The sequence below is a fragment of the Pleurodeles waltl genome, chromosome 1_2 (assembly GCF_031143425.1).
Source record: "Pleurodeles waltl isolate 20211129_DDA chromosome 1_2, aPleWal1.hap1.20221129, whole genome shotgun sequence".
In the NCBI taxonomy this organism is placed as follows: domain Eukaryota; kingdom Metazoa; phylum Chordata; class Amphibia; order Caudata; family Salamandridae; genus Pleurodeles; species Pleurodeles waltl.
In genome coordinates, this window is record NC_090437.1 from 300,911,253 (window position 1) to 300,929,613 (window position 18,361).

Below are 18,361 nucleotides of genomic sequence, written 5' to 3' on the forward strand. Positions count from 1 at the left end.
CTTTTTCTATCACTTCAAAATTCAACATGCTACCTTCTGACTGCAGCTAATAAGGGTTCTTTCACCTGCACAACATTTTACCCTGCATTAAATCAAAACCATTCAACCTATTTTATTATCTGCATGGCACCTTCCTCACATAATACAGCTCAATTCTGGCCCCCCTTAGGCCATATTTGTGCTCTCCAGAACACCAATTTGAAGAAAAAACGAATTCATTCATAAATGAAGATAAGACCTTGCTCCTATTTAAACTACTTGAGCAAAAAGAGGGAGGTGGCAGGTGGGGGTGGCAAGATTTTTAAATGTGCCCAACTAATGCAATCAAAAAATGATTTAAATTGTTCCTGTATTTTTTTTAAGTAAAAATAATCTTTTTACGTGCAAAAAATCAAATACTTGATTTTTTTCAATCTAAAGATACTTTAAAGGCTGTGGCTGGATTCAAACCCCTGTCCATGAGTATCTTCCTGCACCAAAGGCACTAGACTTTGTTACTGAGCTAGAGGCCCTTGATGGGCTTCACTTGTGCAAGAGACCCTATCAGCATCTGACAGGCCGTGGTGTCATTGCTAATGGCTTCCCCTGCACAGGACACATCAGAGCCATGATATAGGGAAGATTTGACAAGTTAGAGATAGGGAAGCCCGTCTGGTCCAGTGGGTAAGTTCCTGCCTTCCACCCAGACAAGCAGGGTTCGATTCCCATGCCTGGCAGATGACACACTCAATTTCTCAGCAAGCAACTGTGAGTTAACCCCTTTTTTCTTGTAGTTTACCTTCCAAATCCTGCAACACCTTCACCACAAATACAGTCCAATCATTCCTCGATACTCATTCACTCAGTCATTCCACTTCTCCATTCTACAGGCTCAACAAAAACCAACAAGAACAAGAGCTGGTTCAGCAAGCAGATTTAAAGCCTCGCTTTGGATTTATCTTGATGCTGCTGCCCTCTAGTAATGTTATATGGCAACTGCAGCATAATCACAGGATTGAGAAAGGGGCAGTCCTATGCAAATAATCTCCTCCCATGATTACTTCTCTGAGCTTCTGTAGAGTACGATGATAGGATCTTCAACAAATGGTCTTCAGCAGATTTCTAAAGTTGCCAAATTGTCTTAGGCTAAGGATTGTTCCAGTCGAAGGCCTTCAGATAAGGACCCCACCCTTTCTTAGCAGTGTCCAGATTTACCTGCAGTAATGCTCTATACAGAACATGGGCGTTTGTGGGCTTACTGTAAAGGTTGCATGCTTAAACCGGGATGTCTAATGTCCCAGTCCTGGTCTCATTGTCAGAGGCACAGCATAACATAGCATGCCAGACATGGCCATGCAGTGCCATGCCAAGCCAACTGCCCCTTCCCCACGCTTGCTGCATCATGCATTTTCAAGGCATAGTCAATCAGAGGCCTGACTTTCTCTTTTTCTATCACTTCAAAATTCAACATGCTACCTTCTGACTGCAGCTAATAAGGGCTCTTTCACCTGCACAACATTTTACCCTGCATTAAATCAAAACCATTCAACCTATTTTATTATCTGCATGGCACCTTCCTCACATAATACAGCTCAATTCTGGCCCCCCTTAGGCCATATTTGTGCTCTCCAGAACACCAATTTGAAGAAAAAACGAATTCATTCATAAATGAACATAAGACCTTGCTCCTATTTAAACTACTTGAGCAAAAAGAGGGAGGTGGCAGGTGGGGGTGGCAAGATTTGTAAATGTGCCCAACTAATGCAATCAAATAATGAGTTAAATTGTTCCGGTATTTTTTTTAAGTAAAAATAATCTTTTTACGTGCAAAAAATCAAATACTTGATTTTTTTCAATCTAAAGATGCTTTAAAGGCTGTGGCTGGATTCAAACCCCTGTCCATGAGTATCTTCCTGCACCAAAGGCACTAGACTTTGCCACTGAGCTAGAGGCCCTTGATGGGTTTCACTTGTGCAAGAGACCCTATCAGCATCTGACAGGCCGTGGTGTCAGTGCTAATGGCTTCCCCTGCACAGGACACATCAGAGCCATGATAAAGGGAAGATTTGACAAATTAGAGATAGGGAAGCCTGTCTGGTCCAGTGGGTAAGTTCCTGCCTTCCACCCAGACAAGCAGGGTTCGATTCCCATGCCTGGCAGATGACACACTCTATTTCTCAGCAAGCAACTGTGAGTTAACCCCTTTTTTCTTGTAGTTTACCTTCCAAATCCTGCAACACCTTCACCACAAATACAGTCCAATCATTCCTCGATACTCATTCACTCAGTCATTCCACTTCTCCATTCTACAGGCTCAACAAAAACCAACAAGAACAAGAGCTGGTTCAGCAAGCAGATTTAAAGCCTCTCTTTGGATTTATCTTGATGCTGCTGCCCTCTAGTAATGTTATATGGCAACTGCAGCATAATCACAGGATTGAGAAAGGGGGAGTCCTATGCAAATAATCTCCTCCCATGATTACTTCTCTGAGCTTCTGTAGTGGTACGATGATAGGATCTTCAACAAATGGTCTTCAGCAGATTTCTAAAGTTGCCAAATTGTCTTAGGCTAAGGATTGTTCCAGTCAAAGGACTTCAGATAAGGACCCCACCCTCACTTAGCAGTGTCCAGATTTACCTGCAGTAATGCTCTATACAGAACATGGGCGTTCGTGGGCTTACTGTAAAGGTTGCATGCTTAAACCGGGATGTCTAAAGTCCCAGTCCTGGTCTCATTGTCAGAGGCACAGCATAACATAGCATGCCAGACATGGCCATGCAGTGCCATGCCAAACCAACTGCCCCTTCCCCACGCTTGCTGCATCATGTATTTTCAAGGCATAGTCAATCAGAGGCCTGACTTTGTCTTTTTCTATCACTTCAAAATTCAACATGCTACCTTCTGACTGCAGCTAATAAGGGCTCTTTCACCTGCACAACATTTTACCCTGCATTAAATCAAAACCATTCAACCTATTTTATTATCTGCATGGCACCTTCCTCACATAATACAGCTCAATTCTGGCCCCCCTTAGGCCATATTTGTGCTCTCCAGAACACCAATTTGAAGAAAAAACGAATTCATTCATAAATGAAGATAAGACCTTGCTCCTATTTAAACTACTTGAGCAAAAAGAGGGAGGTGGCAGGTGGGGGTGGCAAGATTTGTAAATGTGCCCAACTAATGCAATCAAATAATGAGTTAAATTGTTCCTGTATTTTTTTTAAGTAAAAATAATCTTTTTACGTGCAAGAAATCAAATACTTGATTTTTTTCAATCTAAAGATACTTTAAAGGCTGTGGCTGGATTCAAACCCCTGTCCATGAGTATCTTCCTGCACCAAAGGCACTAGACTTTGCCACTGAGCTAGAGGCCCTTCATGGGCTTCACTTGTGCAAGAGACCCTATCAGCATCTGACAGGCCTTGGTGTCATTGCTAATGGCTTCCCCTGCACAGGACACATCAGAGCCATGATATAGGGAAGATTTGACAAGTTAGAGATAAGGAAGCCTGTCTGGTCCAGTGGGTAAGTTCCTGCCTTCCACCCAGACAAGCAGGGTTCAATTCCCATGCCTGGCAGATGACACACTCAATTTCTCAGCAAGCATCTGTGAGTTAACCCCTTTTTTCTTGTAGTTTACCTTCCAAATCCTGCAACACCTTCACCACAAATACAGACCAATCATTCCTCGATACTCATTCACTCAGTCATTCCACTTCTCCATTCTACAGGCCCAACAAAAACCAACAAGAACAAGAGCTGGTTCAGCAAGCAGATTTAAAGCCTCTCTTTGGATTTATCTTGATGCTGCTGCCCTCTAGTAATGTTAAATGGCAACTGCAGCATAATCACAGGATTGAGAAAGGGGCAGTCCTATGCAAATAATCTCCTCCCATGATTACTTCTCTGAGCTTCTGTAGTGGTACGATGATAGGATCTTCAACAAATGGTCTTCAGCAGATTTCTAAAGTTGCCAAATTGTCTTAGGCTAAGGATTGTTCCAGTCGAAGGCCTTCAGATAAGGACCCCACCCTCACTTAGCAGTGTCCAGATTTACCTGCAGTAATGCTCTATACAGAACATGGGCGTTCGTGGGCTTACTGTAAAGATTGCATGCTTAAACCGGGATGTCTAAAGTCCCAGTCCTGGTCTCATTGTCAGAGGCACAGCATAACATGGCATGCCAGACATGGCCATGCAGTGCCATGCCAAACCAACTGCCCCTTCCCCACGCTTGCTGCATCATGCATTTTCAAGGCATAGTCAATCAGAGGCCTGACTTTGTCTTTTTCTATCACTTCAAAATTCAACATGCTACCTTCTGACTGCAGCTAATAAGGGCTCTTTCACCTACACAACATTTTACCCTGCATTAAATCAAAACCATTCAACCTATTTTATTATCTGCATGGCACCTTCCTCACATAATACAGCTCAATTCTGGCCCCCCTTAGGCCATATTTGTGCTCTCCAGAACACCAATTTGAAGAAAAAACGAATTCATTCATAAATGAAGATAAGACCTTGCTCCTATTTAAACTACTTGAGCAAAAAGAGGGAGGTGGCAGGTGGGGGTGGCAAGATTTGTAAATGTGCCCAACTAATGCAATCAAATAATGAGTTAAATTGTTCCTGTATTTTTTTTAAGTAAAAATAATCTTTTTACGTGCAAAAAATCAAATACTTGATTTTTTTCAATCTAAAGATACTTTAAAGGCTGTGGCTGAATTCAAACCCCTGTCCATGAGTATCTTCCTGCAGCAAAGGCACTAAACTTTGCCACTGAGCTAGAGGCCCTTGATGGGCTTCGCTTGTGCAAGAGACCCTATCAGCATCTGACAGGCCGTGGTGTCACTGCTAATGGCTTCCCCTGCACAGGACACATCAGAGCCATGATAAAGGGAAGATTTGACAAATTAGAGATAGGGAAGCACGTCTGGTCCAGTGGGTAAGTTCCTGCCTTCCACCCAGACAAGCAGGGTTCGATTCCCATGCCTGGCAGATGACACACTCAATTTCTCAGCAAGCAACTGTGAGTTAACCCCTTTTTTCTTGTAGTTTACCTTCCAAATCCTGCAACACCTTCACCACAAATACAGTCCAATCATTCCTCGATACTCATTCACTCAGTCATTCCACTTCTCCTTTCTACAGGCTTAACAAAAACCAACAAGAACAAGAGCTGGTTCAGCAAGCAGATTTAAAGCCTCTCTTTGGATTTATCTTGATGCTGCTGCCCTCTAGTAATGTTATATGGCAACTGCAGCATAATCACAGGATTGAGAAAGGGGCAGTCCTATGCAAATAATCTCCTCCCATGATTACTTCTCTGAGCTTCTGTAGTGGTACGATGATAGGATCTTCAACAAATGGTCTTCAGCAGATTTCTAAAGTTGCCAAATTGTCTTAGGCTAAGGATTGTTCCAGTCGAAGGCCTTCAGATAAGGACCCCACCCTCACTTAGCAGTGTCCAGATTTACCTGCAGTAATGCTCTATACAGAACATGGGCGTTCGTGGGCTTACTGTAAAGGTTGCATGCTTAAACCGGGATGTCTAAAGTCCCAGTCCTGGTCTCATTGTCAGAGGCACAGTATTACATAGCATGCCAGACATGGCCATGCAGTGCCATGCCAAACCAACTGCCCCTTCCCCACGCTTGCTGCATCATGTATTTTCAAGGCATAGTCAATCAGAGGCCTGACTTTGTCTTTTTCTATCACTTCAAAATTCAACATGCCACCTTCTGACTGCAGCTAATAAGGGCTCTTTCACCTGCACAACATTTTACCCTGCATTAAATCAAAACCATTCAACCTATTTTATTATCTGCATGGCACCTTCCTCACATAATACAGCTCAATTCTGGCCCCCCTTAGGCCATATTTGTGCTCTCCAGAACACCAATTTGAAGAAAAAACGAATTCATTCATAAATGAAGATAAGACCTTGCTCCTATTTAAACTACTTGAGCAAAAAGAGGGAGGTGGCAGGTGGGGGTGGCAAGATTTTTAAATGTGCCCAACTAATGCAATCAAAAAATGATTTAAATTGTTCCTGTATTTTTTTTAAGTAAAAATAATCTTTTTACTTGCAAAAAATCAAATACTTGATTTTTTTCAATCTAAAGATACTTTAAAGGCTGTGGCTGGATTCAAACCCCTGTCCATGAGTATCTTCCTGCACCAAAGGCACTAGACTTTGCCACTGAGCTAGAGGCCCTTGATGGGCTTCACTTGTGCAAGAGACCCTATCAGCATCTGACAGGCCGTGGTGTCAGTGCTAATGGCTTCCCCTGCACAGGACACATCAGAGCCATGATAAAGGGAAGATTTGACAAATTAGAGATAGGGAAGTCTGTCTGGTCCAGTGGGTAAGTTCCTGCCTTCCACCCAGACAAGCAGGGTTCGATTCCCATGCCTGGCAGATGACTCACTCAATTTCTCAGCAAGCAACTGTGAGTTAACCCCTTTTTTCTTGTAGTTTACCTTCCAAATCCTGCAACACCTTCACCACAAATACAGTCCAATCATTCCTCGATACTCATTCACTCAGTCATTCCACTTCTCCATTCTACAGGCTCAACAAAAACCAACAAGAACAAGAGCTGGTTCAGCAAGCAGATTTAAAGCCTCTCTTTGGAATTATCTTGATGCTGCTGCCCTCTAGTAATGTTATATGGCAACTGCAGCATAATCACAGGATTGAGAAAGGGGGAGTCCTATGCAAATAATCTCCTCCCATGATTACTTCTCTGAGCTTCTGTAGTGGTACGATGATAGGATCTTCAACAAATGGTCTTCAGCAGATTTCTAAAGTTGGCAAATTGTCTTAGGCTAAGGATTGTTCCAGTCAAAGGACTTCAGATAAGGACCCCACCCTCACTTAGCAGTGTCCAGATTTACCTGCAGTAATGCTCTATACAGAACATGGGCGTTCGTGGGCTTACTGTAAAGGTTGCATGCTTAAACCGGGATGTCTAAAGTCCCAGTCCTGGTCTCATTGTCAGAGGCACAGCATAACATAGCATGCCAGACATGGCCATGCAGTGCCATGCCAAACCAACTGCCCCTTCCCCACGCTTGCTGCATCATGTATTTTCAAGGCATAGTCAATCAGAGGCCTGACTTTGTCTTTTTCTATCACTTCAAAATTCAACATGCTACCTTCTGACTGCAGCTAATAAGGGCTCTTTCACCTGCACAACATTTTACCCTGCATTAAATCAAAACCATTCAACCTATTTTATTATCTGCATGGCACCTTCCTCACATAATACAGCTCAATTCTGGCCCCCCTTAGGCCATATTTGTGCTCTGCAGAACACCAATTTGAAGAAAAAACGAATTCATTCATAAATGAAGATAAGACCTTGCTCCTATTTAAACTACTTGAGCAAAAAGAGGGAGGTGGCAGGTGGGGGTGGCAAGATTTGTAAATGTGCCCAACTAATGCAATCAAATAATGAGTTAAATTGTTCCTGTATTTTTTTTAAGTAAAAATAATCTTTTTACGTGCAAGAAATCCAATACTTGATTTTTTTCAATCTAAAGATACTTTAAAGGCTGTGGCTGGATTCAAACCCCTGTCCATGAGTATCTTCCTGCACCAAAGGCACTAGCCTTTGCCACTGAGCTAGAGGCCCTTGATGGGCTTCACTTGTGCAAGAGACCCTATCAGCATCTGACAGGCCTTGGTGTCATTGCTAATGGCTTCCCCTGCACAGGACACATCAGAGCCATGATATAGGGAAGATTTGACAAGTTAGAGATAAGGAAGCCTGTCTGGTCCAGTGGGTAAGTTCCTGCCTTCCACCCAGACAAGCAGGGTTCAATTCCCATGCCTGGCAGATGACACACTCAATTTCTCAGCAAGCATCTGTGAGTTAACCCCTTTTTTCTTGTAGTTTACCTTCCAAATCCTGCAACACCTTCACCACAAATACAGACCAATCATTCCTCGATACTCATTCACTCAGTCATTCCACTTCTCCATTCTACAGGCCCAACAAAAACCAACAAGAACAAGAGCTGGTTCAGCAAGCAGATTTAAAGCCTCTCTTTGGATTTATCTTGATGCTGCTGCCCTCTAGTAATGTTATATGGCAACTGCAGCATAATCACAGGATTGAGAAAGGGGCAGTCCTATGCAAATAATCTCCTCCCATGATTACTTCTCTGAGCTTCTGTAGTGGTACGATGATAGGATCTTCAACAAATGGTCTTCAGCAGATTTCTAAAGTTGCCAAATTGTCTTAGGCTAAGGATTGTTCCAGTCGAAGGCCTTCAGATAAGGACCCCACCCTCACTTAGCAGTGTCCAGATTTACCTGCAGTAATGCTCTATACAGAACATGGGCGTTCGTGGGCTTACTGTAAAGGTTGCATGCTTAAACCGGGATGTCTAAAGTCCCAGTCCTGGTCTCATTGTCAGAGGCACAGCATAACATGGCATGCCAGACATGGCCATGCAGTGCCATGCAGTGCCATGCCAAACCAACTGCCCCTTCCCCACGCTTGCTGCATCATGCATTTTCAAGGCATAGTCAATCAGAGGCCTGACTTTGTCTTTTTCTATCACTTCAAAATTCAACATGCTACCTTCTGACTGCAGCTAATAAGGGCTCTTTCACCTACACAACATTTTACCCTGCATTAAATCAAAACCATTCAACCTATTTTATTATCTGCATGGCACCTTCCTCACATAATACAGCTCAATTCTGGCCCCCCTTAGGCCATATTTGTGCTCTCCAGAACACCAATTTGAAGAAAAAACGAATTCATTCATAAATGAAGATAAGACCTTGCTCCTATTTAAACTACTTGAGCAAAAAGAGGGAGGTGGCAGGTGGGGGTGGCAAGATTTGTAAATGTGCCCAACTAATGCAATCAAATAATGAGTTAAATTGTTCCTGTATTTTTTTTAAGTAAAAATAATCTTTTAACGTGCAAAAAATCAAATACTTGATTTTTTTCAATCTAAAGATACTTTAAAGGCTGTGGCTGGATTCAAACCCCTGTCCATGAGTATCTTCCTGCACCAAAGGCACTAGACTTTGCCACTGAGCTAGAGGCCCTTGATGGGCTTCACTTGTGCAAGAGACCCTATCAGCATCTGACAGGCCGTGGTGTCATTGCTAATGGCTTCCCCTGCACAGGACACATCAGAGCCATGATAAAGGGAAGATTTGACAAATTAGAGATAGGGAAGCCCGTCTGGTCCAGTGGGTAAGTTCCTGCCTTCCACCCAGACAAGCAGGGTTCGATTCCCATGCCTGGCAGATGACACACTCAATTTCTCAGCAAGCAACTGTGAGTTAACCCCTTTTTTCTTGTAGTTTACCTTCCAAATCCTGCAACACCTTCACCACAAATACAGTCCAATCATTCCTCGATACTCATTCACTCAGTCATTCCACTTCTCCATTCTACAGGCTCAACAAAAACCAACAAGAACAAGAGCTGGTTCAGCAAGCAGATTTAAAGCCTCGCTTTGGATTTATCTTGATGCTGCTGCCCTCTAGTAATGTTATATGGCAACTGCAGCATAATCACAGGATTGAGAAAGGGGCAGTCCTATGCAAATAATCTCCTCCCATGATTACTTCTCTGAGCTTCTGTAGTGGTACGATGATAGGATCTTCAACAAATGGTCTTCAGCAGATTTCTAAAGTTGCCAAATTGTCTTAGGCTAAGGATTGTTCCAGTCGAAGGCCTTCAGATAAGGACCCCACCCTCACTTAGCAGTGTCCAGATTTACCTGCAGTAATGCTCTATACAGAACATGGGCGTTCGTGGGCTTACTGTAAAGGTTGCATGCTTAAACCGGGATGTCTAATGTCCCAGTCCTGGTCTCATTGTCAGAGGCACAGCATAACAGAGCATGCCAGACATGGCCATGCAGTGCCATGCCAAGCCAACTGCCCCTTCCCCACGCTTGCTGCATCATGCATTTTCAAGGCATAGTCAATCAGAGGCCTGACTTTGTCTTTTTCTATCACTTCAAAATTCAACATGCTACCTTCTGACTGCAGCTTATAAGGGCTCTTTCACCTGCACAACATTTTACCCTGCATTAAATCAAAACCATTCAACCTATTTTATTATCTGCATGGCACCTTCCTCACATAATACAGCTCAATTCTGGCCCCCCTTAGGCCATATTTGTGCTCTCCAGAACACCAATTTGAAGAAAAAACGAATTCATTCATAAATGAAGATAAGACCTTGCTCCTATTTAAACTACTTGAGCAAAAAGAGGGAGGTGGCAGGTGGGGGTGGCAAGATTTGTAAATGTGCCCAACTAATGCAATCAAATAATGAGTTAAATTGTTCCGGTATTTTTCTTAAGTAAAAATAACCTTTTTACGTGCAAAAAATCAAATACTTGATTTTTTTCAATCTAAAGATACTTTAAAGGCTGTGGCTGGATTCAAACCCCTGTCCATGAGTATCTTCCTGCACCAAAGGCACTAGACTTTGCCACTGAGCTAGAGGCCCTTGATGGGCTTCACTTGTGCAAGAGACCCTATCAGCATCTGACAGGCCTTGGTGTCATTGCTAATGGCTTCCCCTGCACAGGACACATCAGAGCCATGATATAGCGAAGATTTGACAAGTTAGAGATAGGGAAGCCCGTCTGGTCCAGTGGGTAAGTTCCTGCCTTCCACCCAGACAAGCAGGGTTCGATTCCCATGCCTGGCAGATGGCACATTCAATTTCTCAGCAAGCAACTGTGAGTTAACCCCTTTTTTCTTGTAGTTTACCTTCCAAATCCTGCAACACCTTCACCACAAATACAGTCCAATCATTCCTCGATACTCATTCACTCAGTCATTCCACTTCTCCATTCTACAGGCTCAACAAAAACCAACAAGAGCTGGTTCAGCAAGCAGATTTAAAGCCTCGCTTTGGATTTATCTTGATGCTGCTACCCTCTAGTAATGTTATATGGCAACTGCAGCATAATCACAGGATTGAGAAAGGGGCAGTCCTATGCAAATAATCTCCTCCCATGATTACTTCTCTGAGCTTCTGTAGTGGTACGATGATAGGATCTTCAACAAATGGTCTTCAGCAGATTTCTAAAGTTGCCAAATTGTCTTAGGCTAAGGATTGTTCCAGTCGAAGGCCTTCAGATAAGGACCCCACCCTCACTTAGCAGTGTCCAGATTTACCTGCAGTAATGCTCTATACAGAACATGGGCGTTCGTGGGCTTACTGTAAAGGTTGCATGCTTAAACCGGGATGTCTAATGTCCCAGTCCTGGTCTCATTGTCAGAGGCACAGCATAACATAGCATGCCAGACATGGCCATGCAGTGCCATGCCAAGCCAACTGCCCCTTCCCCACGCTTGCTGCATCATGCATTTTCAAGGCATAGTCAATCAGAGGCCTGACTTTGTCTTTTTCTATCACTTCAAAATTCAACATGCTACCTTCTAACTGCAGCTAATAAGGGCTCTTTCACCTGCACAACATTTTACCCTGCATTAAATCAAAACCATTCAACCTATTTTATTATCTGCATGGCACCTTCCTCACATAATACAGCTCAATTCTGGCCCCCCTTAGGCCATATTTGTGCTCTCCAGAACACCAATTTGAAGAAAAAACAAATTCATTCATAAATGAAGATAAGACCTTGCTCCTATTTAAACTACTTGAGCAAAAAGAGGGAGGTGGCAGGTGGGGGTGGCAAGATTTGTAAATGTGCCCAACTAATGCAATCAAATAATGAGTTAAATTGTTCCTGTATTTTTTTAAAGTAAAAATAATCTTTTTACGTGCAAAAAATCAAATACTTGATTATTTGCAATTTACAGATACTTTAAAGGCTGAGGCTGGATTCAAACCCCTGTCCATGAGCATCTTCCTGCACCAAAGGCACTAGACTTTGCCACTGAGCTAGAGGCCCTTGATGGGCTTCACTTGTGCATGAGACCCTATCAACATCTGACAGGCCTTGGTGTCATTGCTAATGTCTTCCCCTGCACAGGACGCATCAGAGCCATGATATAGGGAAGATTTGACAAGTTAGAGATAGGGAAGCCCGTCTGGTCCAGTGGGTAAGTTCCTGCCTTCCACCCAGACAAGCAGGGTTCGATTCCCATGCCTGGCAGATGTGACACTCAATTTCTCAGCAAGCAACTGTGAGTTAACCCCTTTTTTCTTGTAGTTTACCTTCCAAATCCTGCAACACCTTCACCACAAATACAGTCCAATCATTCCTCGATACTCATTCACTCAGTCATTCCACTTCTCCATTCTACAGGCTCAACAAAAACCAACAAGAACAAGAGCTGGTTCAGCAAGCAGATTTAAAGCCTCGCTTTGGATTTATCTTGATGCTGCTGCCCTCTAGTAATGTTATATGGCAACTGCAGCATAATCACAGGATTGAGAAAGGGGCAGTCCTATGCAAATAATCTCCTCCCATGATTACTTCTCTGAGCTTCTGTAGTGGTACGATGATAGGATCTTCAACAAATGGTCTTCAGCAGATTTCTAAAGTTGCCAAATTGTCTTAGGCTAAGGATTGTTCCAGTCGAAGGCCTTCAGATAAGGACCCCACCCTCACTTAGCAGTGTCCAGATTTACCTGCAGTAATGCTCTATACAGAACATGGGCGTTCGTGGGCTTACTGTAAAGGTTGCATGCTTAAACCGGGATGTCTAATGTCCCAGTCCTGGTCTCATTGTCAGAGGCACAGCATAACATAGCATGCCAGACATGGCCATGCAGTGCCATGCCAAGCCAACTGCCCCTTCCCCACGCTTGCTGCATCATGCATTTTCAAGGCATAGTCAATCAGAGGCCTGACTTTGTCTTTTTCTATCACTTCAAAATTCAACATGCTACCTTCTGACTGCAGCTAATAAGGGCTCTTTCACCTGCACAACATTTTACCCTTCATTAAATCAAAACCATTCAACCTATTTTATTATCTGCATGGCACCTTCCTCACATAATACAGCTCAATTCTGGCCCCCCTTAGGCCATATTTGTGCTCTCCAGAACACCAATTTGAAGAAAAAACGAATTCATTCATAAATGAAGATAAGACCTTGCTCCTATTTAAACTACTTGAGCAAAAAGAGGGAGGTGGCAGGTGGGGGTGGCAAGATTTGTAAATGTGCCCAACTAATGCAATCAAATAATGAGTTAAATTGTTCCTGTATTTTTTTAAAGTAAAAATAATCTTTTTACGTGCAAGAAATCAAATACTTGATTTTTTTCAATCTAAAGATACTTTAAAGGCTGTGGCTGGATTCAAACCCCTGTCCAAGAGTATCTTCCTGCACCAAAGGTACTAGACTTTGCCACTGAGCTAGATGCCCTTGATGGTCTTCAGTTGTGCAAGAGACCCTATCAGCATCTGACAGGCCTTGGTGTCATTGCTAATGGCTTCCCCTGCACAGGACACATCAGAGCCATGATATAGGGAAGATTTGACAAGTTAGAGATAGGGAAGCCCGTCTGGTCCAGTGGGTAAGTTCCTGCCTTCCACCCAGACAAGCAGGGTTCGATTCCCATGCCTGGCAGATGACACACTCAATCTCTCAGCAAGCATCTGTGAGTTAACCCCTTTTTTCTTGTAGTTTCCCTTCCAAATCCTGCTACACCTTCAACACAAATACAGTCCAATCATTCCTCGATACTCATTCACTCAGTCATTCCACTTCTCCATTCTACAGGCTCAACAAAAACGAACAAGAACAAGAGCTAGTTCAGCAAGCAGATTTAAAGCCTCGCTTTGGATTTATCTTGATGCTGCTGCCCTCTAGTAATGTTATATGGCAACTGCAGCATAATCACAGGATTGAGAAAGGGGCAGTCCTATGCAAATAATCTCCTCCCATGATTACTTCTCTGAGCTTCTGTAGTGGTACGATGATAGGATCTTCAACAAATGGTCTTCAGCAGATTTCTAAAGTTGCCAAATTGTCTTAGGCTAAGGATTGTTCCAGTCGAAGGCCTTCAGATAAGGACCCCACCCTCACTTAGCAGTGTCCAGATTTACCTGCAGTAATGCTCTATACAGAACATGGGCATTCGTGGGCTTACTGTAAAGGTTGCATGCTTAAACCGGGATGTCTAAAGTCCCAGTCCTGGTCTCATTGTCAGAGGCACAGCATAACATAGCATGCCAGACATGGCCATGCAGTGCCATGCCAAGCCAACTGCCCCTTCCCCACGCTTGCTGCATCATGCATTTTCAAAGCATAGTCAATCAGAGGCCTGACTTTGTCTTTTTCTATCACTTCAAAATTCAACATGCTACCTTCTGAATGCAGCTAATAAGGGTTCTTTCACCTGCACAACATTTTACCCTGCATTAAATCAAAACCATTCAACCTATTTTATTATCTGCATGGCACCTTCCTCACATAATACAGCTCAATTCTGGCCCCCCTTAGGCCATATTTGTGCTCTCCAGAACACCAATTTGAAGAAAAAACGAATTCATTCATAAATGAAGATAAGACCTTGCTCCTATTTAAACTACTTGAGCAAAAAGAGGGAGGTGGCAGGTGGGGGTGGCAAGATTTTTAAATGTGCCCAACTAATGCAATCAAAAAATGATTTAAATTGTTCCTGTATTTTTTTTAAGTAAAAATAATCTTTTTACGTGCAAAAAATCTAATACTTGATTTTTTTCAATCTAAAGATACTTTAAAGGCTGTGGCTGGATTCAAACCCCTGTCCATGAGTATCTTCCTGCACCAAAGGCACTAGACTTTGCCACTGAGCTAGAGGCCCTTGATGGGCTTCACTTGTGCAAGAGACCCTATCAGCATCTGACAGGCCTTGGTGTCATTGCTAATGGCTTCCCCTGCACAGGACACATCAGAGCCATGATATAGCGAAGATTTGACAAGTTAGAGATAGGGAAACCCGTCTGGTCCAGTGGGTAAGTTCCTGCCTTCCACGAAGACAAGCAGGGTTCGATTCCCATGCCTGGCAGAGGACACATTCAATTTCTCAGCAAGCAACTGTGAGTTAAACCCTTTTTTCTTGTAGTTTACCTTCCAAATCCTGCAACACCTTCACCACAAATACAGTCCAATCATTCCTCGATACTCATTCACTCAGTCATTCCACTTCTCCATTCTACAGGCTCAACAAAAACCAACAAGAACAAGAGCTGGTTCAGCAAGCAGATTTAAAGCCTCTCTTTGGATTTATCTTGATGCTGCTGCCCTCTAGTAATGTTATATGGCAACTGCAGCATAATCACAGGATTGAGAAAGGGGCAGTCCTATGCAAATAATCTCCTCCCATGATTACTTCTCTGAGCTTCTGTAGTGGTACGATGATAGGATCTTCAACAAATGGTCTTCAGCAGATTTCTAAAGTTGCCAAATTGTCTTAGGCTAAGGATTGTTCCAGTCGAAGGCCTTCAGATAAGGACCCCACCCTCACTTAGCAGTGTCCAGATTTACCTGCAGTAATGCTCTATACAGAACATGGGCGTTCGTGGGCTTACTGTAAAGGTTGCATGCTTAAACCGGGATGTCTAAAGTCCCAGTCCTGGTCTCATTGTCAGAGGCACAGTATAACATAGCATGCCAGACATGGACATGCAGTGCCATGCCAAACCAACTGCCCCTTCCCCACGCTTGCTGCATCATGTATTTTCAAGGCATAGTCAATCAGAGGCCTGACTTTGTCTTTTTCTATCACTTCAAAATTCAACATGCTACCTTCTGACTGCAGCTAATAAGGGCTCTTTCACCTGCACAACATTTTAGCCTGCATTAAATCAAAACCATTCAACCTATTTTATTATCTGCATGGCACCTTCCTCACATAATACAGCTCAATTCTGGCCCCCCTTAGGCCATATTTGTGCTCTCCAGAACACCAATTTGAAGAAAAAACGAATTAATTCATAAATGAAGATAAGACCTTGCTCCTATTTAAACTACTTGAGCAAAAAGAGGGAGGTGGCAGGTGGGGGTGGCAAGATTTGTAAATGTGCCCAACTAATGCAATCAAATAATGAGTTAAATTGTTCCTGTATTTTTTTAAAGTAAAAATAATCTTTTTACGTGCAAAAAATCAAATACTTGATTTTTTGCAATCTAAAGATACTTTAAAGGCTGTGGCTGGATTCAAACCCCTGTCCATGAGTATCTTCCTGCACCAAAGGCACTAGACTTTGCCACTGAGCTAGAGGCCCTTGATGGGCTTCACTTGTGCAAGAGACCCTATCAACATCTGACAGGCCTTGGTGTCTTTGCTAATGGCTTCCCCTGCACAGGACACATCAGAGCCATGATATAGGGAAGATTTGACAAGTTAGAGATAGGGAAGCCCTTTTGGTCCAGTGGGTAAGTTCCTGCCTTCCACCCAGACAAGCAGGGTTCGATTCCCATGCCTGGCAGATGACACACTCAATTTCTCAGCAAGCAACTGTGAGTTAACCCCTTTTTTCTTGTAGTTTACCTTCCAAATCCTGCAACACCTTCACCACAAATACAGTCCAATCATTCCTCGATACTCATTCACTCAGTCATTCCACTTCTCCATTCTACAGGCTTAACAAAAACCAACAAGAACAAGAGCTGGTTCAGCAAGCAGATTTAAAGCCTCGCTTTGGATTTATCTTGATGCTGCTGCCCTCTAGTAATGTTATATGGCAACTGCAGCATAATCACAGGATTGAGAAAGGGGCAGTCCTATGCAAATAATCTCCTCCCATGATTACTTCTCTGAGCTTCTGTAGTGGTACGATGATAGGATCTTCAACAAATGGTCTTCAGCAGATTTCTAAAGTTGCCAAATTGTCTTAGGCTAAGGATTGTTCCAGTCGAAGGCCTTCAGATAAGGACCCCACCCTCACTTAGCAGTGTCCAGATTTACCTGCAGTAATGCTCTATACAGAACATGGGCGTTCGTGGGCTTACTGTAAAGGTTGCATGCTTAAACCGGGATGTCTAATGTCCCAGTCCTGGTCTCATTGTCAGAGGCACAGCATAACATAGCATGCCAGACATGGCCATGCAGTGCCATGCCAAGCCAACTGCCCCTTCCCCACGCTTGCTGCATCATGCATTTTCAAGGCATAGTCAATCAGAGGCCTGACTTTGTCTTTTTCTATCACTTCAAAATTCAACATGCTACCTTCTGACTGCAGCTAATAAGGGCTCTTTCACCTGCACAACATTTTACCCTGCATTACATCAAAACCATTCAACCTATTTTATTATCTGCATGGCACCTTCCTCACATAATACAGCTCAATTCTGGCCCCCCTTAGGCCATATTTGTGCTCTCCAGAACACCAATTTGAAGAAAAAACGAATTCATTCATAAATGAAGATAAGACCTTGCTCCTATTTAAACTACTTGAGCAAAAAGAGGGAGGTGGCAGGTGGGGGTGGCAAGATTTGTAAATGTGCCCAACTAATGCAATCAAATAATGAGTTAAATTGTTCCGGTATTTTTTTAAAGAAAAAATAATCTTTTTACGTGCAAAAAATCAAATACTTGATTTTTTTCAATCTAAAGATACTTTAAAGGCTGTGGCTGGATTCAAACCCCTGTCCATGAGTATCTTCCTGCACCAAAGGCACTAGACTTTGCCACTGAGCTAGAGGCCCTTGATGGGCTTCACTTGTGCACGAGACCCTATCAGCATCTGACAGGCCTTGGTGTCATTGCTAATGGCTTCCCCTGCACAGGACACATCAGAGCCATGATATAGGGAAGATTTGACAAGTTAGAGCTAGGGAAGCCCGTCTGGTCCAGTGGGTAAGTTCCTGCTTTCCACCCAGACAAGCAGGGTTCGATTCCCATGCCTGGCAGATGACACACTCAATCTCTCAGCAAGCATCTGTGAGTTAACCCCTTTTTTCTTGTAGTTTCCCTTCCAAATCCTGCAACACCTTCAACACAAATACAGTCCAATCATTCCTCGATACTCATTCACTCAGTCATTCCACTTCTCCATTCTACAGGCTCAACAAAAACGAACAAGAACAAGAGCTAGTTCAGCAAGCAGATTTAAAGCCTCGCTTTGGATTTATCTTGATGCTGCTGCCCTCTAGTAATGTTATATGGCAACTGCAGCATAATCACAGGATTGAGAAAGGGGCAGTCCTATGCAAATAATCTCCTCCCATGATTACTTCTCTGAGCTTCTGTAGTGGTACGATGATAGGATCTTCAACAAATGGTCTTCAGCAGATTTCTAAAGTTGCCAAATTGTCTTAGGCTAAGGATTGTTCCAGTCGAAGGCCTTCAGATAAGGACCCCACCCTCACTTAGCAGTGTCCAGATTTACTTGCAGTAATGCTCTATACAGAACATGGGCATTCGTGGGCTTACTGTAAAGGTTGCATGCTTAAACCGGGATGTCTAAAGTCCCAGT